This window comes from Pseudophryne corroboree, unplaced genomic scaffold, assembly GCF_028390025.1.
Source record: "Pseudophryne corroboree isolate aPseCor3 unplaced genomic scaffold, aPseCor3.hap2 scaffold_121, whole genome shotgun sequence".
NCBI lineage: Eukaryota > Metazoa > Chordata > Amphibia > Anura > Myobatrachidae > Pseudophryne > Pseudophryne corroboree.
The window spans coordinates 690,494-716,404 of record NW_026967835.1 but is presented as its reverse complement, the minus strand read 5'-3'; the positions used below and the strand labels follow the sequence as shown (position 1 = coordinate 716,404).

Here is a 25,911-nt window from a genome sequence, read left to right as displayed (position 1 = left end):
ACAGTCAAAAGCTTTGAGCCGGTTGGTGCCTCAGATCAAGATCCTACTCTACACCCCAATGTGAATCCTTGTGGAGTCCAGTGTACCCCACAGAAGAAATTAATGTGTCACACCCATTGGCAGCAACCTTAGAATAGCTGCTGACGGGCACAATTGAGAAAGGAAGGGGGGGGGGGCATTTGAATCCAGCACATAGATGCAATTCAAATATGTAATTTGAACCTTCCTATTTTAAAATATAATGGATGAACCTCACCCTGTGAGAACAATCTTCATGATATAGAGATCTCATATGCAAAATAAGTATGAGTTGGGATAGGGCTGGGGAGGGTGGCTGCTCGGGCAAGCCCCTCCCCCGTCAAGTTAAGGAGATTCAACTGAGGAAGCACAAGGGAACTCTCGTCTGGGGACAACAACTGCAGGGAGACCACATCTTTTCAGATGAACATGGGAGGGCGGAAGGCTGCCTAATACTGAAGCACCATCAAATATCAAACCATATGCAATAACTAGTACAAGCATTCCTGGGGGAAGGTCTGCAGGAGACGAATTTGCATACGGTGATGTCATCCAAGCAGTGGGCCAAAGTTGGCTGGAACCCTCATCTGCATATGAAAAGAGAAAAGGGTTATGCAGGGCATGGCAGCCTTTTGCGGTGCTTGGATGACCCCTAGATCGCATTAAACACCCCCACCCTCCTTTGGTGTGGGGCTCATGTTGGCCATGCCCCATCCCATGAAGCATTCAAGCTGATTTCTTGCAGCAGCTGGGCACTGTAACAGCTCCAGAGCTGCTCTGTAAGGCAAGTAAAAGGGTGTGGGCCCTGCAGCACTACCTGTAGTTTGCATTGTGCGTTGGAAGGCACAAAGTAAGCAGACGGGAGAAGTCAGGATAGTGCGCAAGGGCATAGAAGGGAGCGGCTCAAGAAAAAAAGAAGTGGAAACAGACAGCAAACTAGGCTGGAGAGAGACCTGAGACAAAGAGATCTGAATTATACGAGAGCCGACCAGAGGAAACACAAATTATGCAGTCAAGTGTCCCACATTTGGGGAAATCGTAGGAGCAGCACACCCAGAGTGCAATGGGTGAGCCTTGCCCTGGGAGAAGCACCGTCCTGATTATAGTATCTCACCTGGGTGTGCTGCCCCTGCGATTTCCCCAAATGTGGGAAACTTGACTGCATAATTTGTGTTTCCCCTGGTCGGCTCTCATATAATTCAGATCTCTTTGTCTCAGGTCTCTCTCCAGCCTAGTTTGCTGTCTGTTTCCACTTCTTTTTTCTTGAGCCCCTCCCTTCTATACCCTTGTGGACTATCCTGACTTCTCCTCCTGTCTGCTTACTTTGTGCCTTCCAATGCACAATGCAAACTACAGGTAGTGCTGCAGGGCCCACACCCTTTTACTTGCCTTACAGAGCAGCTCTGGAGCTGTTACAGTGCCAAGCTGCTGCAAGAAATCAGCTTGAATGCTTCAGGGGCTGGGGCATGGCCAACATGAGCCCCACACCAAAGGAGGGTGGGGGTGTTTAATGCGAACTAAGGGTCATCCAAGCGCCGCAAAAGGCCGCCATGCCCTGCATACCCCTTTTCTCTTTTCATATGCAGATGAGGATTCCAGCCAACTTTGGCCCACTGCTTGGATGACATCACTGTATGCAAATCCGTCTTCTGCAGACCTTCCCCCAGGAATGCTTGTACTAGTTGTTGCATTTGGTTTGTTGTTTGGGGGTGCTTCAGTATTAGGCAGCCTTCTGCCCTCCCATGTTCATCTGAAAATATGTGTTCTCACTGCAGTTGTTGTCCCCAGATGGGAGTTCCCTTGTGCTGCCTCAGTTGAATCTCCTTTACTCTAAAACTTTTAAAACTTAGCAAAAGTGTTTACTAAATAGCTGCTCGGCAAAGTTGCAATGCCGAGACTCCCCGACCAGCTGCCCAGGATGAACCCACCTTTCTAGTAGAATGGGTCTTCACCTAATTCAGTAACGGCAATCCTGCCGTGGAATGAGCATGCTGAATCTTACCACAGATCCAGCGCATAATGGTCTACATGGAAGCAGGACACCCAATCCTGTTGGGAGCATACAGGACAAACAGAGCCTCTGTTTTCCTAATCTGAACCGTTCTGGTGACATAAATTTTCAAAGTTCTGACCACAGCCAGAGACTTTGACTCAACGAAGGTGTCAGTGGCCAAAGGCACCATGTGGAAAGATGAACCACCTTCGGCAGAAATTGTTGACGTGTCCTCAATTCTGCTCTATCTTCATGAAAGATCAAATAAAGGCTCTTGTGATACTGCATGGTTTGTACTGTTTTCCATGTGCTCCCAGATCTTTCAAAAAAGAAGCATGGTCAAGAAAGTTCTGTTTGAAAAGAAACAACATTTACTGTCATTGTTATAGAATTTGGGAGAAAAAACAAGAAGAAATCTGCACTGTTGACGCACTGGACAGAATGAATGAATCATAAAATATAACCTTTATTAAGTATGTATTAAAATTGGATAAATATTAATATTATTATCCCAAACTGCAGTGAAACATAAAGGTTAAAATCACAGAACTAACATACATGTGCATAAGAAGAATAAAGAGATGTGAAAAAAAGGTTTAAAAAGCGTGTCCGTGTGTGATTATTTTTGAAGGCACAACCCTGGCGGGGTTGTTTATATAGATATATATGTTGCTAATAATCACTTTCTAGCGTAATGTTATTAAATAGCTGTTAGTATCTATGTCGTCAGGTACCACTGGGTTGTATCCTATATACTCCTGTGGGAAACTTGACTGCATAATTTGTGTTTCCCCTGGTCGGCTCTCGTATAATTCAGATCTCTTTGTCTCAGGTCTCTCTCCAGCCTAGTTTGCTGTCTGTTTCCACTTCTCTTTTCTTGAGCCGCTGCCTTCTATGCCCTTGTGCACTCTCCTGACTTCTCCTGTCTGCTTACTTTGTGCCTTCCAACGCACAATGCAAACTACAGGTAGTGCTGCAGGGCCCACACCCTTTTACTTGCCTTACAGAGCAGCTCTGGAGCTGTTACAGTGCCCAGCTGCAGCAAGAAATCAGCTTGAATGCTTCAGGTGCTGGGGCATAGCCAACAAGAGCCCCACACCGACGGAGGGTGGAGGTGTTTAATGCAAACTAGGGGTCAGCCAAGCGCCGCAAAAGGCCGCCATGCCCTGCATGCCCCTTTTCTCTTTTCATAATCAAATCCATCAAATCCATCTGTGGCAGGCCTTCCCCCAGGAATGCTTGCACTAGTTGTTGCATTTGGTTTGTTGTTTGGGGGGTGCTTCAGTATTAGGCAGCCTTCTGCCCTCCCATGTTCATCTGAAATTATATGTTCTCCCTGCAGTTGTTGTCCCAAGATGAGAGTTCCCTTGTGCTGCCTCAGTTGAATCTCCTTAACTTGACAGAGATGTGCCTGAGCAGTGGCCCTCCCCAGCTCTATCCCAAATCATACTTATTTTGCATAGGAGATACCATGGTCATGAAGATTATTCTCCCAGGGTGAGGTTCATTCATTGCATTCTGGGTATGCTGACCCCTGTGATTTCCCCAAATGTAACCCCTAGAGTAACCCTGGGAGAAAAATCTTCATGACCATGGTATCTCCTATGCAAAATAAGTATGATTTGGAATAGGGCTGGGGAGGGCCGCTGCTCATGCACATCTCTGTCAAGTAAAGGAGATTCAACTGAGGCAGCACAAGGGAACTCTCATCTTGGGACAACAACTGCAGGGAGAACACATATTTTCAGATGAACATGGGAGGGCAGAAGGCTGCCTAATACTGAAGCACCCCCAAACAACAAACCAAATGCAACAACTAGTGCAAGCATTCCTGGGGGAAGGCCTGCCACAGATGGATTTTCATATGGTGATGTCATCCAAGCAGTGGGTCAAAGTTGGCTTCAACCCTCGTCTGCATATGAAAATAAAAAAGGGGTGTGCAGGGCATGGCGGCCTTTTGCGGCGCTTGGATGACCCCTAGTTCGCATTAAACACCTCCACCCTCCTTCGGTGTGGGGCTCATGTTGGCTATGCCCCAGCCCCTGAAGCATTCAAGCTGATTTCTTGCAGCAGCTGGGCACTGTAACAGCTCCAGAGCTGCTCTGTAAAGCAAGTAAAAGGGTGTGGGCCCTGCAGCACTACCTGTAGTTTGCATTGTGCGTTGGAAGGCACAAAGTAAGCAGACGGGGAAGTCAGGATAGTGCACAAGGGCATAGAAGGGAGCGGCTCAAGAAAAGAGAAGTGGAAACAGACAGCAAACTAGGCTGGAGAGAGACCTGAGACAAAGAGATCTGAATTATACGAGAGCCGACCAGAGGAAACACAAATTATGTAATCAAGTGTCCCACATTTGGGGAAATCGTAGGAGCAGCACAACCAGAGTGCTTTTAAAGCCTCCTGTTAGTGCTTCATCTACACGTTATAGCCCTGAATTTTCCAATGCCTATCTCTTTGCAAAAGAGAGATATCGGCAAGGAAAAACTGTATTGTACCTTTGCATTTTTCTCCCAAACGAAAGACACTAGAATGAAAATTGTAAAGCCTCCTGTTAGTGCTTCATCTACACGTTATAGCCCTGAATTTTCCAATGCCTATCTCTTTGCAAAAGAGAGATATTGGCAAGGAAAAGCTGTATTGTACCTTTGCATTTTTCTCCCAAACGAAGGACACTAGAATGAAATTTTTTAAGCCTCCTGTTAGTGCTTCATCTACACGTTATAGCCCTGAATTTTCCAATGCCTATCTCTTTGCAAAAGAGAGATATCGGCAAGGAAAAGCTGTATTGTACCTTTGCATTTTTCTCCCAAACGAAAGACACTAGAATGAAAATTTTAAAGCCTCCTGTTAGTGCTTCATCTACACGTTATAGCCCTGCATTTTCCAATGCCTATCTCTTTGCAAAAGAGAGATATCGGCAAGGAAAAGCAGCATTGTACCTTTGCATTTTTCTCCCAAACGAAAGACACTAGAATGAAAATTTTAAAGCCTCCTGTTAGTGCTTCATCTACACGTTATAGCCCTGAATTTTCCAATGCTTATCTCTTTGTAAAAGAGAGATATCGGCAAGTAAAAAGCAACATTGTACTTTTGCATTTTTCTCCCAAACGAAAGACACTAGAATGAAAATTTTAAAGCCTCCTGTTAGTGCTTCATCTACACGTTATAGCCCTAAATTTTCCAATGCCTAGCTCTTTGCAAAAGAGAGATATTGGCAAGGAAAAGCTGTATTGTACCTTTGCATTTTTCTCCCAAACGAAGGACACTAGATTGAAAATTTTAAAGCCTCCTATTAGTGCTTCATCTACACGTTATAGCCCTGAATTTTCCAATGCCTAGCTCTTTGCAAAAGAGAGATATCGGCAAGGAAAAGCGGTATTGTACCTTTGCATTTTTCTCCCAAACGAAATACACTAGAATGAAAATTTTAAAGCCTCCTGTTAGTGCTTCATCTACACGTTATAGCCCTGAATTTTCCAATGCCTATCTCTTTGCAAACGAGAGATATCGGCAAGGAAAAGCTGTATTGTACCTTTGCATTTTTCTCCCAAACGAAGGACACTAGAATGAAAATTTTAAAGCCTCCTATTAGTGCTTCATCTACACGTTATAGCCCTGGATTTTCCAATGCCTATCTCTTTGCAAAAGAGAGATATCGGCAAGGAAAAGCTGTATTGTACCTTTGCAGTTTTCTCCCAAACGAAGGACACTAGAATGAAAATTTTAAAGCCTCCTGTTAGTGCTTCATCTACACGTTATAGCCCTGAATTTTCCAATGCCTATCTCTTTGCAAAAGAGAGATATCGGCAAGGAAAAGCTGTATTGTACCTTTGCATTTTTCTCCCAAACGAAAGACACTAGAATGAAAATTTTAAAGCCTCCTGTTAGTGCTTCATCTACACGTTATAGCCCTGAATTTTCCAATGCCTATCTCTTTGCAAAAGAGAGATATCGGCAAGGAAAAGCTGTATTGTACCTTTGCATTTTTCTCCCAAACGAAGGACACTAGATTGAAAATTTAAAAGCCTGCTGTTAGTGCTTCATCTACACGGTATAGCCCTGAATTTTCCAATGCCTAGCTCTTTGCAAAAGAGAGATATTGGCAAGGAAAAGCTGTATTGTACCTTTGCATTTTTCTCCCAAACGAAGGACACTAGAATGAAAATTTTAAAGCCTCCTGTTAGTGCTTCATCTACACGTTATAGCCCTGAATTTTCCAATGCCTAGCTCTTTGCAAAAGAGAGATATTGGCAAGGAAAAGCTGTATTGTACCTTTGCATTTTTCTCCCAAACGAAAGACACTAGAATGAAAATTTTAAAGCCTACTGTTAGTGCTTCATCTACACGTTAATGCCCTGAATTTTCCAATGCCTAGCTCTTTGCAAAAGAGAGATATCGGCAAGGAAAAGCTGTATTGTACCTTTGCATTTTTCTCCCAAACGAAAGACACTAGAATGAAAATTTTAAAGCCTCCTGTTAGTGATTCATCTACACGTTATAGCCCTGAATTTTCCAATGCCTATCTCTTTGCAAAAGAGAGATATCGGCAAGGAAAAGCTGTATTGTACCTTTGCATTTTTCTCCCAAACGAAGGACACTAGAATGAAAATTTTAAAGCCTCCTATTAGTGCTTCATCTACACGTTATAGCCCTGAATTTTCCAATGCCTATCTCTTTGCAAAAGAGAGATATCGGCAAGGAAAAGCTGTATTGTACCTTTGCATTTTTCTCCCAAACGAAGGACACTAGAATGAAAATTTTAAAGCCTCCTGTTAGTGCTTCATCTACACGTTATAGCCCTGAATTTTCCAATGCCTATCTCTTTGCAAAAGAGAGATATCGGCAAGGAAAAGCTGTATTGTACCTTTGCATTTTTCTCCCAAACGAAGGACACTAGAATGAAAATTTTAAAGCCTCCTGTTAGTGCTTCATCTACACGTTATAGCCCTGAATTTTCCAATGCCTAGCTCTTTGCAAAAGAGAGATATTGGCAAGGAAAAGCTGTATTGTACCTTTGCATTTTTCTCCCAAACGAAAGACACTAGAATGAAAATTTTAAAGCCTACTGTTAGTGCTTCATCTACACGTTAATGCCCTGAATTTTCCAATGCCTAGCTCTTTGCAAAAGAGAGATATCGGCAAGGAAAAGCTGTGTTGTACCTTTGCATTTTTCTCCCAAACGAAAGACACTAGAATGAAAATTTTAAAGCCTCCTGTTAGTGCTTCATCTACACGTTATAGCCCTGAATTTTCCAATGCCTATCTCTTTGCAAAAGAGAGATATCGGCAAGGAAAAGCTGTATTGTACCTTTGCATTTTTCTCCCAAACGAAGGACACTAGAATGAAAATTTTAAAGCCTCCTATTAGTGCTTCATCTACACGTTATAGCCCTGAATTTTCCAATGCCTATCTCTTTGCAAAAGAGAGATATCGGCAAGGAAAAGCTGTATTGTACCTTTGCATTTTTCTCCCAAATGAAGGACACTAGAATGAAAATTTTAAAGCCTCCTGTTAGTGCTTCATCTACACGTTATAGCCCTGAATTTTCCAATGCCTATCTCTTTGCAAAAGAGAGATATCGGCAAGGAAAAGCTGTATTGTACCTTTGCAGTTTTCTCCCAAACGAAGGACACTAGAATGAAAATTTTAAAGCCTCCTGTTAGTGCTTCATCTACACGTTATAGCCCTGAATTTTCCAATGCCTATCTCTTTGCAAAAGAGAGATATCGGCAAGGAAAAGCTGTATTGTACCTTTGCATTTTTCTCCCAAACGAAAGACACTAGAATGAAAATTTTAAAGCCTCCTGTTAGTGCTTCATCTACACGTTATAGCCCTGAATTTTCCAATGCCTATCTCTTTGCAAAAGAGAGATATCGGCAAGGAAAAGCTGTATTGTACCTTTGCATTTTTCTCCCAAACGAAGGACACTAGAATGAAAATTTAAAAGCCTCCTGTTAGTGCTTCATCTACACGGTATAGCCCTGAATTTTCCAATGCCTAGCTCTTTGCAAAAGAGAGATATTGGCAAGGAAAAGCTGTATTGTACCTTTGCATTTTTCTCCCAAACGAAGGACACTAGAATGAAAATTTTAAAGCCTCCTGTTAGTGCTTCATCTACACGTTATAGCCCTGAATTTTCCAATGCCTAGCTCTTTGCAAAAGAGAGATATTGGCAAGGAAAAGCTGTATTGTACCATTGCATTTTTCTCCCAAACGAAAGACACTAGAATGAAAATTTTAAAGCCTACTGTTAGTGCTTCATCTACACGTTAATGCCCTGAATTTTCCAATGCCTAGCTCTTTGCAAAAGAGAGATATCGGCAAGGAAAAGCTGTATTGTACCTTTGCATTTTTCTCCCAAACGAAAGACACTAGAATGAAAATTTTAAAGCCTCCTGTTAGTGCTTCATCTACACGTTATAGCCCTGAATTTTCCAATGCCTATCTCTTTGCAAAAGAGAGATATCGGCAAGGAAAAGCTGTATTGTACCTTTGCATTTTTCTCCCAAACGAAGGACACTAGAATGAAAATTTTAAAGCCTCCTATTAGTGCTTCATCTACACGTTATAGCCCTGAATTTTCCAATGCCTATCTCTTTGCAAAAGAGAGATATCGGCAAGGAAAAGCTGTATTGTACCTTTGCATTTTTCTCCCAAACGAAGGACACTAGAATGAAAATTTTAAAGCCTCCTGTTAGTGCTTCATCTACACGTTATAGCCCTGAATTTTCCAATGCCTAGCTCTTTGCAAAAGAGAGATATCGGCAAGGAAAAGCTGTATTGTACCTTTGCATTTTTCTCCCAAACGAAAGACACTAGAATGAAAATTTTAAAGCCTCCTGTTAGTGCTTCATCTACACGTTATAGCCCTGAATTTTCCAATGCCTATCTCTTTGCAAAAGAGAGATATCGGCAAGGAAAAGCTGTATTGTACCTTTGCATTTTTCTCCCAAACGAAGGACACTAGAATGAAAATTTTAAAGCCTCCTATTAGTGCTTCATCTACACGTTATAGCCCTGAATTTTCCAATGCCTATCTCTTTGCAAAAGAGAGATATCGGCAAGGAAAAGCTGTATTGTACCTTTGCATTTTTCTCCCAAACGAAGGACACTAGAATGAAAATTTTAAAGCCTCCTGTTAGTGCTTCATCTACACGTTATAGCCCTGAATTTTCCAATGCCTATCTCTTTGCAAAAGAGAGATATCGGCAAGGAAAAGCTGTATTGTACCTTTGCATTTTTCTCCCAAACGAAAGACACTAGAATGAAAATTTTAAAGCCTCCTGTTAGTGCTTCATCTACACGTTATAGCCCTGCATTTTCCAATGCCTATCTCTTTGCAAAAGAGAGATATCGGCAAGGAAAAGCTGCATTGTACCTTTGCATTTTTCTCCCAAACGAAAGACACTAGAATGAAAATTTTAAAGCCTCCTGTTAGTGCTTCATCTACACGTTATAGCCCTGAATTTTCCAATGCCTATCTCTTTGCAAAAGAGAGATATCGGCAAGGAAAAGCAGCATTGTACTTTTGCATTTTTCTCCCAAACGAAAGACACTAGAATGAAAATTTTAAAGCCTCCTGTTAGTGCTTCATCTACACGTTATAGCCCTGAATTTTCCAATGCCTAGCTCTTTGCAAAAGAGAGATATTGGCAAGGAAAAGCTGTATTGTACCTTTGCATTTTTCTCCCAAACGAAGGACACTAGATTGAAAATGTTAAAGCCTCCTATTAGTGCTTCATCTACACGTTATAGCCCTGAATTTTCCAATGCCTATCTCTTTGCAAAAGAGAGATATCGGCAAGGAAAAGCTGCATTGTACTTTTGCATTTTTCTCCCAAACGAAAGACACTAGAATGAAAATTTTAAAGCCTCCTTTTAGTGCTTCATCTACACGTTATAGCCCTGCATTTTCCAATGCCTATCTCTTTGCAAAAGAGAGATATCGGCAAGGAAAAGCTGTATTGTACCTTTGCATTTTTCTCCCAAACGAAAGACACTAGAATGAAAATTTTAAAGCCTCCTGTTAGTGCTTCATCTACACGTTATAGCCCTGAATTTTCCAATGCCTATCTCTGTGCAAAAGAGAGATATCGGCAAGGAAATGCTGTATTGTACCTTTGCATTTTTCTCCCAAACAAAAGACACTAGAATGAAAATTTTAAAGCCTCCTGTTAGTGCTTCATCTACACGTTATAGCCCTGCATTTTCCAATGCCTATCTCTTTGCAAAAGAGAGATATCGGCAAGGAAATGCTGCATTGTACCTTTGCATTTTTCTCCCAAACGAAAGACACTAGAATGAAAATTGTAAAGCCTCCTGTTAGTGCTTCATCTACACGTTATAGCCCTGCATTTTCCAATGCCTAGCTCTTTGCAAAAGAGAGATATTGGCAAGGAAAAGCTGTATTGTACCTTTGCATTTTTCTCCCAAACGAAGGACACTAGATTGAAAATTTTAAAGCCTCCTATTAGTGCTTCATCTACACGTTATAGCCCTGAATTTTCCAATGCCTATCTCTTTGCAAAAGAGAGATATCGGCAAGGAAAAGCTGCATTGTACTTTTGCATTTTTCTCCCAAACGAAAGACACTAGAATGAAAATTTTAAAGCCTCCTTTTAGTGCTTCATCTACACGTAATAGTCCTGAATTTTCCAATGCCTATCTCTTTGCAAAAGAGAGATATCGGCAAGGAAATGCTGTATTGTACCTTTGCATTTTTCTCCCAAACGAAAGACACTAGAATGAAAATTTTAAAGCCTCCTGTTAGTGCTTCATCTACACGTTATAGCCCTGCATTTTCCAATGCCTATCTCTTTGCAAAAGAGAGATATCGGCAAGGAAAAGCTGTATTGTACCTTTGCATTTTTCTCCCAAACGAAAGACACTAGAATGAAAATTTTAAAGCCTCCTGTTAGTGCTTCATCTACACGTTATAGCCCTGAATTTTCCAATGCCTATCTCTTTGCAAAAGAGAGATATCGGCAAGGAAAAGCTGTATTGTACCTTTGCATTTTTCTCCCAAACGAAAGACACTAGAATGAAAATTTTAAAGCCTCCTGTTAGTGCTTCATCTACACGTTATAGCCCTGCATTTTCCAATGCCTATCTCTTTGCAAAAGAGAGATATCGGCAAGGAAAAGCTGCATTGTACCTTTGCATTTTTCTCCCAAACGAAAGACACTAGAATGAAAATTGTAAAGCCTCCTGTTAGTGCTTCATCTACACGTTATAGCCCTGCATTTTCCAATGCCTAGCTCTTTGCAAAAGAGAGATATTGGCAAGGAAAAGCTGTATTGTACCTTTGCATTTTTCTCCCAAACGAAGGACACTAGATTGAAAATGTTAAAGCCTCCTATTAGTGCTTCATCTACACGTTATAGCCCTGAATTTTCCAATGCCTATCTCTTTGCAAAAGAGAGATATCGGCAAGGAAAAGCTGCATTGTACTTTTGCATTTTTCTCCCAAACGAAAGACACTAGAATGAAAATTTTAAAGCCTCCTTTTAGTGCTTCATCTACACGTTATAGCCCTGCATTTTCCAATGCCTATCTCTTTGCAAAAGAGAGATATCGGCAAGGAAAAGCTGTATTGTACCTTTGCATTTTTCTCCCAAACGAAAGACACTAGAATGAAAATTTTAAAGCCTCCTGTTAGTGCTTCATCTACACGTTATAGCCCTGAATTTTCCAATGCCTATCTCTGTGCAAAAGAGAGATATCGGCAAGGAAATGCTGTATTGTACCTTTGCATTTTTCTCCCAAACAAAAGACACTAGAATGAAAATTTTAAAGCCTCCTGTTAGTGCTTCATCTACACGTTATAGCCCTGCATTTTCCAATGCCTATCTCTTTGCAAAAGAGAGATATCGGCAAGGAAATGCTGCATTGTACCTTTGCATTTTTCTCCCAAACGAAAGACACTAGAATGAAAATTGTAAAGCCTCCTGTTAGTGCTTCATCTACACGTTATAGCCCTGCATTTTCCAATGCCTAGCTCTTTGCAAAAGAGAGATATTGGCAAGGAAAAGCTGTATTGTACCTTTGCATTTTTCTCCCAAACGAAGGACACTAGATTGAAAATTTTAAAGCCTCCTATTAGTGCTTCATCTACACGTTATAGCCCTGAATTTTCCAATGCCTATCTCTTTGCAAAAGAGAGATATCGGCAAGGAAAAGCTGCATTGTACTTTTGCATTTTTCTCCCAAACGAAAGACACTAGAATGAAAATTTTAAAGCCTCCTTTTAGTGCTTCATCTACACGTAATAGTCCTGAATTTTCCAATGCCTATCTCTTTGCAAAAGAGAGATATCGGCAAGGAAATGCTGTATTGTACCTTTGCATTTTTCTCCCAAACGAAAGACACTAGAATGAAAATTTTAAAGCCTCCTGTTAGTGCTTCATCTACACGTTATAGCGCTGCATTTTCCAATGCCTATCTCTTTGCAAAAGAGAGATATCGGCAAGGAAAAGCTGTATTGTACCTTTGCATTTTTCTCCCAAACGAAAGACACTAGAATGAAAATTTTAAAGCCTCCTGTTAGTGCTTCATCTACACGTTATAGCCCTGAATTTTCCAATGCCTATCTCTTTGCAAAAGAGAGATATCGGCAAGGAAAAGCTGTATTGTACCTTTGCATTTTTCTCCCAAACGAAAGACACTAGAATGAAAATTTTAAAGCCTCCTGTTAGTGCTTCATCTACACGTTATAGCCCTGCATTTTCCAATGCCTATCTCTTTGCAAAAGAGAGATATCGGCAAGGAAAAGCTGCATTGTACCTTTGCATTTTTCTCCCAAACGAAAGACACTAGAATGAAAATTGTAAAGCCTCCTGTTAGTGCTTCATCTACACGTTATAGCCCTGCATTTTCCAATGCCTAGCTCTTTGCAAAAGAGAGATATCGGCAAGGAAATGCTGTATTGTACCTTTGCATTTTTCTCCCAAACGAAAGACACTAGAATGAAAATTTTAAAGCCTCCTGTTAGTGCTTCATCTACACGTTATAGCTCTGAATTTTCCAATGCCTATCTCTTTGCAAAAGAGAGATATCGGCAAGGAAAAACTGTATTGTACCCTTGCATTTTTCTCCCAAACGAAAGACACTAGAATGAACATTTTAAAGCCTCCTGTTAGTGCTTCATCTACACGTTATAGCCCTGAATTTTCCAATGCCTAGCTCTTTGCAAAAGAGAGATATTGGCAAGGAAAAGCTGTATTGTACCTTTGCATTTTTCTCCCAAACGAAGGACACTAGATTGAAAATTTTAAAGCCTCCTATTAGTGCTTCATCTACACGTTATAGCCCTGAATTTTCCAATGCCTATCTCTTTGCAAAAGAGAGATATCGGCAAGGAAAAGCTGTATTGTACCTTTGCATTTTTCTCCCAAACGAAGGACACTAGAATGAAAATTTTAAAGCCTCCTGTTAGTGCTTCATCTACACGTTATAGCCCTGAATTTTCCAATGCCTATCTCTTTGCAAAAGAGAGATATCGGCAAGGAAAAGCTGTATTGTACCTTTGCATTTTTCTCCCAAACGAAAGACACTAGAATGAAAATTTTAAAGCCTCCTGTTAGTGCTTCATCTACACGTTATAGCCCTGCATTTTCCAATGCCTATCTCTTTGCAAAAGAGAGATATCGGCAAGGAAAAGCTGCATTGTACCTTTGCATTTTTCTCCCAAACGAAAGACACTAGAATGAAAATTGTAAAGCCTCCTGTTAGTGCTTCATCTACACGTTATAGCCCTGCATTTTCCAATGCCTAGCTCTTTGCAAAAGAGAGATATTGGCAAGGAAAAGCTGTATTGTACCTTTGCATTTTTCTCCCAAACGAAGGACACTAGATTGAAAATTTTAAAGCCTCCTATTAGTGCTTCATCTACACGTTATAGCCCTGAATTTTCCAATGCCTATCTCTTTGCAAAAGAGAGATATCGGCAAGGAAAAGCTGCATTGTACTTTTGCATTTTTCTCCCAAACGAAAGACACTAGAATGAAAATTTTAAAGCCTCCTTTTAGTGCTTCATCTACACGTTATAGCCCTGCATTTTCCAATGCCTATCTCTTTGTAAAAGAGAGATATCGGCAAGGAAAAGCTGTATTGTACCTTTGCATTTTTCTCCCAAACGAAAGACACTAGAATGAAAATTGTAAAGCCTCCTGTTAGTGCTTCATCTACACGTTATAGCCCTGAATTTTCCAATGCCTATCTCTTTGCAAAAGAGAGATATCGGCAAGGAAAAACTGTATTGTACCTTTGCATTTTTCTCCCAAACGAAAGACACTAGAATGAAAATTTTAAAGCCTCCTGTTAGTGCTTCATCTACACGTTATAGCCCTGAATTTTCCAATGCCTAGCTCTTTGCAAAAGAGAGATATCGGCAAGGAAAAGCTGTATTGTACCTTTGCATTTTTCTCCCAAACGAAGGACACTAGAATGAAAATTTTAAAGCCTCCTGTTAGTGCTTCATCTACACGTTATAGCCCTGAATTTTCTAATGCCTATCTCTTTGCAAAAGAGAGATATCGGCAAGGAAAAGCTGTATTGTACCTTTGCATTTTTCTCCCAAACGAAAGACACTAGAATGAAAATTTTAAAGCCTCCTGTTAGTGCTTCATCTACACGTTATAGCCCTGAATTTTCCAATGCCTATCTCTGTGCAAAAGAGAGATATCGGCAAGGGAATGCTGTATTGTACCTTTGCATTTTTCTCCCAAACGAAAGACACTAGAATGAAAATTTTAAAGCCTCCTGTTAGTGCTTCATCTACACGTTATAGCCCTCCATTTTCCAATGCCTATCTCTTTGCAAAAGAGAGATATCGGCAAGGAAATGCTGCATTGTACCTTTGCATTTTTCTCCCAAACGAAAGACACTAGAATGAAAATTGTAAAGCCTCCTGTTAGTGCTTCATCTACACGTTATAGCCCTGCATTTTCCAATGCCTAGCTCTTTGCAAAAGAGAGATATTGGCAAGGAAAAGCTGTATTGTACCTTTGCATTTTTCTCCCAAACGAAGGACACTAGATTGAAAATTTTAAAGCCTCCTATTAGTGCTTCATCTACACGTTATAGCCCTGAATTTTCCAATGCCTATCTCTTTGCAAAAGAGAGATATCGGCAAGGAAAAGCTGCATTGTACTTTTGCATTTTTCTCCCAAACGAAAGACACTAGAATGAAAATTTTAAAGCCTCCTTTTAGTGCTTCATCTACACGTAATAGTCCTGAATTTTCCAATGCCTATCTCTTTGCAAAAGAGAGATATCGGCAAGGAAATGCTGTATTGTACCTTTGCATTTTTCTCCCAAACGAAAGACACTAGAATGAAAATTTTAAAGCCTCCTGTTAGTGCTTCATCTACACGTTATAGCCCTGCATTTTCCAATGCCTATCTCTTTGCAAAAGAGAGATATCGGCAAGGAAAAGCTGTATTGTACCTTTGCATTTTTCTCCCAAACGAAAGACACTAGAATGAAAATTGTAAAGCCTCCTGTTAGTGCTTCATCTACACGTTATAGCCCTGAATTTTCCAATGCCTATCTCTTTGCAAAAGAGAGATATCGGCAAGGAAAAACTGTATTGTACCTTTGCATTTTTCTCCCAAACGAAAGACACTAGAATGAAAATTGTAAAGCCTCCTGTTAGTGCTTCATCTACACGTTATAGCCCTGCATTTTCCAATGCCTATCTCTTTGCAAAAGAGAGATATCGGCAAGGAAAAGCTGCAATGTACTTTTGCATTTTTCTCCCAAACGAAAGACACTAGAATGAAAATTTTAAAGCCTCCTTTTAGTGCTTCATCTACACGTAATAGTCCTGAATTTTCCAATGCCTATCTCTTTGCAAAAGAGAGATATCGGCAAGGAAATGCTGTATTGTACCTTTGCATTTTTCTCCCAAACGAAAGACACTAGAATGAAAATTTTAAAGCCTCCTGTTAGTGCTTCATCTACACGTTATAGCCCTGCATTTTCCAATGCCTATCTCTTTGCAAAAGAGAGATATCGGCAAGGAAAAGCTGTATTGTACCTTTGCATTTTTCTCCCAAACGAAAGACACTAGAATGAAAATTGTAAAGCCTCCTGTTAGTGCTTCATCTACACGTTATAGCCCTGAATTTTCCAATGCCTATCTCTTTGCAAAAGAGAGATATCGGCAAGGAAAAACTGTATTGTACCTTTGCATTTTTCTCCCAAACGAAGGACACTAGATTGAAAATTTTAAAGCTTCCTATTAGTGCTTCATCTACACGTTATAGCCCTGAATTTTCCAATGCCTATCTCTTTGCAAAAGAGAGATATCGGCAAGGAAAAGCTGTATTGTACCTTTGCATTTTTCTCCCAAACGAAGGACACTAGAATGAAAATTTTAAAGCCTCCTGTTAGTGATTCATCTACACGTTATAGCCCTGAATTTTCCAATGCCTATCTCTTTGCAAAAGAGAGATATCCGCAAGGAAAAGCTGTATTGTACCTTTGCATTTTTCTCCCAAACGAAAGACACTAGAATGAAAATTTTAAAGCCTCCTGTTAGTGCTTCATCTACACGTTATAGCCCTGCATTTTCCAATGCCTATCTCTTTACAAAAGAGAGATATCGGCAAGGAAAAGCTGCATTGTACCTTTGCATTTTTCTCCCAAACGAAAGACACTAGAATGAAAATTGTAAAGCCTCCTGTTAGTGCTTCATCTACACGTTATAGCCCTGCATTTTCCAATGCCTAGCTCTTTGCAAAAGAGAGATATTGGCAAGGAAAAGCTGTATTGTACCTTTGCATTTTTCTCCCAAACGAAGGACACTAGATTGAAAATTGTAAAGCCTCCTATTAGTGCTTCATCTACACGTTATAGCCCTGAATTTTCCAATGCCTAGCTCTTTGCAAAAGAGAGATATTGGCAAGGAAAAGCTGTATTGTACCTTTGCATTTTTCTCCCAAACGAAGGACACTAGATTGAAAATTTTAAAGCCTCCTATTAGTGCTTCATCTACACGTTATAGCCCTGAATTTTCCAATGCCTAGCTCTTTGCAAAAGAGAGATATTGGCAAGGAAAAGCTGTATTGTACCTTTGCATTTTTCTCCCAAACGAAGGACACTAGATTGAAAATTTTAAAGCCTCCTATTAGTGCTTCATCTACACGTTATAGCCCTGAATTTTCCAATGCCTATCTCTTTGCAAAAGAGAGATATCGGCAAGGAAAAGCTGCATTGTACTTTTGCATTTTTCTCCCAAACGAAAGACACTAGAATGAAAATTTTAAAGCCTCCTTTTAGTGCTTCATCTACACGTAATAGTCCTGAATTTTCCAATGCCTATCTCTTTGCAAAAGAGAGATATCGGCAAGGAAATGCTGTATTGTACCTTTGCATTTTTCTCCCAAACGAAAGACACTAGAATGAAAATTTTAAAGCCTCCTGTTAGTGCTTCATCTACACGTTATAGCCCTGCATTTTCCAATGCCTAGCTCTTTGCAAAAGAGAGATATTGGCAAGGAAAAGCTGTATTGTACCTTTGCATTTTTCTCCCAAACGAAGGACACTAGATTGAAAATTTTAAAGCCTCCTATTAGTGCTTCATCTACACGTTATAGCCCTGAATTTTCCAATGCCTATCTCTTTGCAAAAGAGAGATATCGGCAAGGAAAAGCTGCAATGTACTTTTGCATTTTTCTCCCAAACGAAAGACACTAGAATGAAAATTTTAAAGCCTCCTTTTAGTGCTTCATCTACACGTAATAGTCCTGAATTTTCCAATGCCTATCTCTTTGCAAAAGAGAGATATCGGCAAGGAAATGCTGTATTGTACCTTTGCATTTTTCTCCCAAACGAAAGACACTAGAATGAAAATTTTAAAGCCTCCTGTTAGTGCTTCATCTACACGTTATAGCCCTGCATTTTCCAATGCCTATCTCTTTGCAAAAGAGAGATATCGGCAAGGAAAAGCTGTATAGTACCTTTGCATTTTTCTCCCAAACGAAAGACACTAGAATGAAAATTGTAAAGCCTCCTGTTAGTGCTTCATCTACACGTTAAAGCCCTGAATTTTCCAATGCCTATCTCTTTGCAAAAGAGAGATATCGGCAAGGAAAAACTGTATTGTACCTTTGCATTTTTCTCCCAAACGAAAGACACTAGAATGAAAATTTTAAAGCCTCCTGTTAGTGCTTCATCTACACGTTATAGCCCTGAATATTCCAAAGCCTAGCTCTTTGCAAAAGAGAGATATTGGCAAGGAAAAGCTGTATTGTACCTTTGCATTTTTCTCCCAAACGAAGGACACTAGATTGAAAATTTTAAAGCCTCCTATTAGTGCTTCATCTACACGTTATAGCCCTGAATTTTCCAATGCCTATCTCTTTGCAAAAGAGAGATATCGGCAAGGAAAAGCTGTATTGTACCTTTGCATTTTTCTCCCAAACGAAGGACACTAGAATGAAAATTTTAAAGCCTCCTGTTAGTGCTTCATCTACACGTTATAGCCCTGAATTTTCCAATGCCTATCTCTTTGCAAAAGAGAGATATCGGCAAGGAAAAGCTGTATTGTACCTTTGCATTTTTCTCCCAAACGAAAGACACTAGAATGAAAATTTTAAAGCCTCCTGTTAGTGCTTCATCTACACGTTATAGCCCTGCATTTTCCAATGCCTATCTCTTTACAAAAGAGAGATATCGGCAAGGAAAAGCTGCATTGTACCTTTGCATTTTTCTCCCAAACGAAAGACACTAGAATGAAAATTGTAAAGCCTCCTGTTAGTGCTTCATCTACACGTTATAGCCCTGAATTTTCCAATGCCTAGCTCTTTGCAAAAGAGAGATATTGGCAAGGAAAAGCTGTATTGTACCTTTGCATTTTTCTCCCAAACGAAGGACACTAGATTGAAAATTTTAAAGCCTCCTATTAGTGCTTCATCTACACGTTATAGCCCTGAATTTTCCAATGCCTATCTCTTTGCAAAAGAGAGATATCGGCAAGGAAAAGCTGCATTGTACTTTTGCATTTTTCTCCCAAACGAAAGACACTAGAATGAAAATTTTAAAGCCTCCTTTTAGTGCTTCATCTACACGTAATAGTCCTGAATTTTCCAATGCCTATCTCTTTGCAAAAGAGAGATATCGGCAAGGAAATGCTGTATTGTACCTTTGCATTTTTCTCCCAAACGAAAGACACTAGAATGAAAATTTTAAAGCCTCCTGTTAGTGCTTCATCTACACGTTATAGCCCTGCATTTTCCAATGCCTATCTCTTTGCAAAAGAGAGATATCGGCAAGGAAAAGCTGTATTGTACCTTTGCATTTTTCTCCCAAACGAAAGACACTAGAATGAAAATTGTAAAGCCTCCTGTTAGTGCTTCATCTACACGTTATAGCCCTGAATTTTCCAATGCCTATCTCTTTGCAAAAGAGAGATATCGGCAAGGAAAAACTGTATTGTACCTTTGCATTTTTCTCCCAAACGAAAGACACTAGAATGAAAATTTTAAAGCCTCCTATTAGTGCTTCATCTACACGTTATAGCCCTGAATTTTCCAATGCCTAGCTCTTTGCAAAAGAGAGATATTGGCAAGGAAAAGCTGTATTGTACCTTTGCATTTTTCTCCCAAACGAAGGACACTAGATTGAAAATTTTAAAGCCTCCTATTAGTGCTTCATCTACACGTTATAGCCCTGAATTTTCCAATGCCTAGCTCTTTGCAAAAGAGAGATATTGGCAAGGAAAAGCTGTATTGTACCTTTGCATTTTTCTCCCAAACGAAGGACACTAGATTGAAAATTTTAAAGCCTCCTATTAGTGCTTCATCTACACGTTATAGCCCTGAATTTTCCAATGCCTATCTCTTTGCAAAAGAGAGATATCGGCAAGGAAAAGCTGTATTGTACCTTTGCATTTTTCTCCCAAACGAAGGACACTAGAATGAAAATTTTAAAGCCTCCTGTTAGTGCTTCATCTACACGTTATAGCCCTGAATTTTCCAATGCCTATCTCTTTGCAAAAGAGAGATATCGGCAAGGAAAAGCTGTATTGTACCTTTGCATTTTTCTCCCAAACGAAAGACACTAGAATGAAAATTTTAAAGCCTCCTGTTAGTGCTTCATCTACACGTTATAGCCCTGCATTTTCCAATGCCTATCTCTTTACAAAAGAGAGATATCGGCAAGGAAAAGCTGCATTGTACCTTTGCATTTTTCTCCCAAACGAAAGACACTAGAATGAAAATTGTAAAGCCTCCTGTTAGTGCTTCATCTACACGTTATAGCCCTGAATTTTCCAATGCCTAGCTCTTTGCAAAAGAGAGATATTGGCAAGGAAAAGCTGTATTGTACCTTTGCATTTTTCTCCCAAACGAAGGACACTAGATTGAAAATTTTAAAGCCTCCTATTAGTGCTTCATCTACACGTTATAGCCCTGAATTTTCCAATGCCTATCTCTTTGCAAAAGAGAGATATCGGCAAGGAAAAGCTGCATTGTACTTTTGCATTTTTCTCCCAAACGAAAGACACTAGAATGAAAATTTTAAAGCCTCCTTTTAGTGCTTCATCTACACGTAATAGTCCTGAATTTTCCAATGCCTATCTCTTTGCAAAAGAGAGATATCGGCAAGGAAATGCTGTATTGTACCTTTGCATTTTTCTCCCAAACGAAAGACACTAGAATGAAAATTTTAAAGCCTCCTGTTAGTGCTTCATCTACACGTTATAGCCCTGCATTTTCCAATGCCTATCTCTTTGCAAAAGAGAGATATCGGCAAGGAAAAGCTGTATTGTACCTTTGCATTTTTCTCCCAAACGAAAGACACTAGAATGAAAATTGTAAAGCCTCCTGTTAGTGCTTCATCTACACGTTATAGCCCTGAATTTTCCAATGCCTATCTCTTTGCAAAAGAGAGATATCGGCAAGGAAAAACTGTATTGTACCTTTGCATTTTTCTCCCAAACGAAAGACACTAGAATGAAAATTTTAAAGCCTCCTGTTAGTGCTTCATCTACACGTTATAGCCCTGAATTTTCCAATGCCTAGCTCTTTGCAAAAGAGAGATATTGGCAAGGAAAAGCTGTATTGTACCTTTGCATTTTTCTCCCAAACGAAGGACACTAGATTGAAAATTTTAAAGCCTCCTATTAGTGCTTCATCTACACGTTATAGCCCTGCATTTTCCAATGCCTATCTCTTTGCAAAAGAGAGATATCGGCAAGGAAAAACTGTATTGTACCTTTGCATTTTTCTCCAAACGAAAGACACTAGAATGAAAATTGTAAAGCCTCCTGTTAGTGCTTCATCTACACGTTATAGCCCTGCATTTTCCAATGCCTAGCTCTTTGCAAAAGAGAGATATTGGCAAGGAAAAGCTGTATTGTACCTTTGCATTTTTCTCCCAAACGAAGGACACTAGATTGAAAATTTTAAAGCCTTCTATTAGTGCTTCATCTACACGTTATAGCCCTGAATTTTCCAATGCCTATCTCTTTGCAAAAGAGAGATATCGGCAAGGAAAAGCTGCAATGTACTTTTGCATTTTTCTCCCAAACGAAAGACACTAGAATGAAAATTTTAAAGCCTCCTTTTAGTGCTTCATCTACACGTAATAGTCCTGAATTTTCCAATGCCTATCTCTTTGCAAAAGAGAGATATCGGCAAGGAAATGCTGTATTGTACCTTTGCATTTTTCTCCCAAACGAAAGACACTAGAATGAAAATTTTAAAGCCTCCTGTTAGTGCTTCATCTACACGTTATATCCCTGCATTTTCCAATGCCTATCTCTTTGCAAAAGATAGATACCGGCAAGGAAAAGCTGTATTGTACCTTTGCATTTTTCTCCCAAACGAAAGACACTAGAATGAAAATTGTAAAGCCTCCTGTTAGTGCTTCATCTACACGTTATAGCCCTGAATTTTCCAATGCCTATCTCTTTGCAAAAGAGAGATATCGGCAAGGAAAAACTGTATTGTACCTTTGCATTTTTCTCCCAAACGAAAGACACTAGAATGAAAATTTTAAAGCCTCCTGTTAGTGCTTCATCTACACGTTATAGCCCTGAATTTTCCAATGCCTAGCTCTTTGCAAAAGAGAGATATTGGCAAGGAAAAGCTGTATTGTACCTTTGCATTTTTCTCCCAAACGAAGGACACTAGATTGAAAATTTTAAAGCCTCCTATTAGTGCTTCATCTACACGTTATAGCCCTGAATTTTCCAATGCCTATCTCTTTGCAAAAGAGAGATATCGGCAAGGAAAAGCTGTATTGTACCTTTGCATTTTTCTCCCAAACGAAGGACACTAGAATGAAAATTTTAAAGCCTCCTGTTAGTGCTTCATCTACACGTTATAGCCCTGAATTTTCCAATGCCTATCTCTTTGCAAAAGAGAGATATCGGCAAGGAAAAGCTGTATTGTACCTTTGCATTTTTCTCCCAAACGAAAGACACTAGAATGAAAATTTTAAAGCCTCCTGTTAGTGCTTCATCTACACGTTATAGCCCTGCATTTTCCAATGCCTATCTCTTTGCAAAAGAGAGATATCGGCAAGGAAAAGCTGCATTGTACCTTTGCATTTTTCTCCCAAACGAAAGACACTAGAATGAAAATTGTAAAGCCTCCTGTTAGTGCTTCATCTACACGTTATAGCCCTGCATTTTCCAATGCCTAGCTCTTTGCAAAAGAGAGATATTGGCAAGGAAAAGCTGTATTGTACCTTTGCATTTTTCTCCCAAACGAAGGACACTAGATTGAAAATTTTAAAGCCTCCTATTAGTGCTTCATCTACACGTTATAGCCCTGAATTTTCCAATGCCTAGCTCTTTGCAAAAGAGAGATATTGGCAAGGAAAAGCTGTATTGTACCTTTGCATTTTTCTCCCAAACGAAGGACACTAGATTGAAAATTTTAAAGCCTCCTATTAGTGCTTCATCTACACGTTATAGCCCTGAATTTTCCAATGCCTATCTCTTTGCAAAAGAGAGATATCGGCAAGGAAAAGCTGTATTGTACCTTTGCATTTTTCTCCCAAACGAAGGACACTAGAATGAAAATTTTAAAGCCTCCTGTTAGTGCTTCATCTACACGTTATAGCCCTGAATTTTCCAATGCCTATCTCTTTGCAAAAGAGAGATATCGGCAAGGAAAAGCTGTATTGTACCTTTGCATTTTTCTCCCAAACGAAAGACACTAGAATGAAAATTTTAAAGCCTCCTGTTAGTGCTTCATCTACACGTTATAGCCCTGCATTTTCCAATGCCTATCTCTTTACAAAAGAGAGATATCGGCAAGGAAAAGCTGCATTGTACCTTTGCATTTTTCTCCCAAACGAAAGACACTAGAATGAAAATTGTAAAGCCTCCTGTTAGTGCTTCATCTACACGTTATAGCCCTGCATTTTCCAATGCCTAGCTCTTTGCAAAAGAGAGATATTGGCAAGGAAAAGCTGTATTGTACCTTTGCATTTTTCTCCCAAACGAAGGACACTAGATTGAAAATTTTAAAGCCTCCTATTAGTGCTTCATCTACACGTTATAGCCCTGAATTTTCCAATGCCTAGCTCTTTGCAAAAGAGAGATATTGGCAAGGAAAAGCTGTATTGTACCTTTGCATTTTTCTCCCAAACGAAGGACACTAGATTGAAAATTTTAAAGCCTCCTATTAGTGCTTCATCTACACGTTATAGCCCTGAATTTTCCAATGCCTATCTCTTTGCAAAAGAGAGATATCGGCAAGGAAAAGCTGCATTGTACTTTTGCATTTTTCTCCCAAACGAAAGACACTAGAATGAAAATTTTAAAGCCTCCTTTTAGTGCTTCATCTACACGTAATAGTCCTGAATTTTCCAATGCCTATCTCTTTGCAAAAGAGAGATATCGGCAAGGAAATGCTGTATTGTACCTTTGCATTTTTCTCCCAAACGAAAGACACTAGAATGAAAATTTTAAAGCCTCCTGTTAGTGCTTCATCTACACGTTATAGCCCTGCATTTTCCAATGCCTATCTCTTTGCAAAAGAGAGATATCGGCAAGGAAAAGCTGTATTGTACCTTTGCATTTTTCTCCCAAACGAAAGACACTAGAATGAAAATTGTAAAGCCTCCTGTTAGTGCTTCATCTACACGTTATAGCCCTGAATTTTCCAATGCCTATCTCTTTGCAAAAGAGAGATATCGGCAAGGATAAACTGTATTGTACCTTTGCATTTTTCTCCCAAACGAAAGACACTAGAATGAAAATTTTAAAGCCTCCTGTTAGTGCTTCATCTACACGTTATAGCCCTGAATTTTCCAATGCCTAGCTCTTTGCAAAAGAGAGATATTGGCAAGGAAAAGCTGTATTGTACCTTTGCATTTTTCTCCCAAACGAAGGACACTAGATTGAAAATTTTAAAGCCTCCTATTAGTGCTTCATCTACACGTTATAGCCCTGAATTTTCCAATGCCTATCTCTTTGCAAAAGAGAGATATCGGCAAGGAAAAACTGTATTGTACCTTTGCATTTTTCTCCAAACGAAAGACACTAGAATGAAAATTGTAAAGCCTCCTGTTAGTGCTTCATCTACACGTTATAGCCCTGCATTTTCCAATGCCTAGCTCTTTGCAAAAGAGAGATATTGGCAAGGAAAAGCTGTATTGTACCTTTGCATTTTTCTCCCAAACGAAGGACACTAGATTGAAAATTTTAAAGCCTTCTATTAGTGCTTCATCTACACGTTATAGCCCTGAATTTTCCAATGCCTATATCTTTGCAAAAGAGAGATATCGGCAAGGAAAAGCTGCAATGTACTTTTGCATTTTTCTCCCAAACGAAAGACACTAGAATGAAAATTTTAAAGCCTCCTTTTAGTGCTTCATCTACACGTAATAGTCCTGAATTTTCCAATGCCTATCTCTTTGCAAAAGAGAGATATCGGCAAGGAAATGCTGTATTGTACCTTTGCATTTTTCTCCCAAACGAAAGACACTAGAATGAAAATTTTAAAGCCTCCTGTTAGTGCTTCATCTACACGTTATATCCCTGCATTTTCCAATGCCTATCTCTTTGCAAAAGAGAGATACCGGCAAGGAAAAGCTGTATTGTACCTTTGCATTTTTCTCCCAAACGAAAGACACTAGAATGAAAATTGTAAAGCCTCCTGTTAGTGCTTCATCTACACGTTATAGCCCTGAATTTTCCAATGCCTATCTCTTTGCAAAAGAGAGATATCGGCAAGGAAAAACTGTATTGTACCTTTGCATTTTTCTCCCAAACGAAAGACACTAGAATGAAAATTTTAAAGCCTCCTGTTAGTGCTTCATCTACACGTTATAGCCCTGAATTTTCCAATGCCTATCTCTTTGCAAAAGAGAGATATCGGCAAGGAAAAGCTGTATTGTACCTTTGCATTTTTCTCCCAAACGAAGGACACTAGAATGAAAAGTTTAAAGCCTCCTGTTAGTGCTTCATCTACACGTTATAGCCCTGAATTTTCCAATGCCTATCTCTTTGCAAAAGAGAGATATCGGCAAGGAAAAGCTGTATTGTACCTTTGCATTTTTCTCCCAAACGAAAGACACTAGAATGAAAATTTTAAAGCCTCCTGTTAGTGCTTCATCTACACGTTATAGCCCTGCATTTTCCAATGCCTATCTCTTTGCAAAAGAGAGATATCGGCAAGGAAAAGCTGCATTGTACCTTTGCATTTTTCTCCCAAACGAAAGACACTAGAATGAAAATTGTAAAGCCTCCTGTTAGTGCTTCATCTACACGTTATAGCCCTGCATTTTCCAATGCCTAGCTCTTTGCAAAAGAGAGATATTGGCAAGGAAAAGCTGTATTGTACCTTTGCATTTTTCTCCCAAACGAAGGACACTAGATTGAAAATTTTAAAGCCTCCTATTAGTGCTTCATCTACACGTTATAGCCCTGAATTTTCCAAT

At 39.6% G+C, this 25,911-nt stretch overlaps 1 non-coding gene across 1 annotated transcript; it reads right to left on the bottom strand.

Moving 5' to 3' along the window:
* Nucleotides 1-984: 984 nt before the first annotated feature.
* Nucleotides 985-1,140, bottom strand: LOC134991964 (U1 spliceosomal RNA). The gene has a single exon (XR_010196163.1). It is a non-coding gene; the product is annotated as a U1 spliceosomal RNA (small nuclear RNA).
* Nucleotides 1,141-25,911: the final 24,771 nt, after the last annotated feature.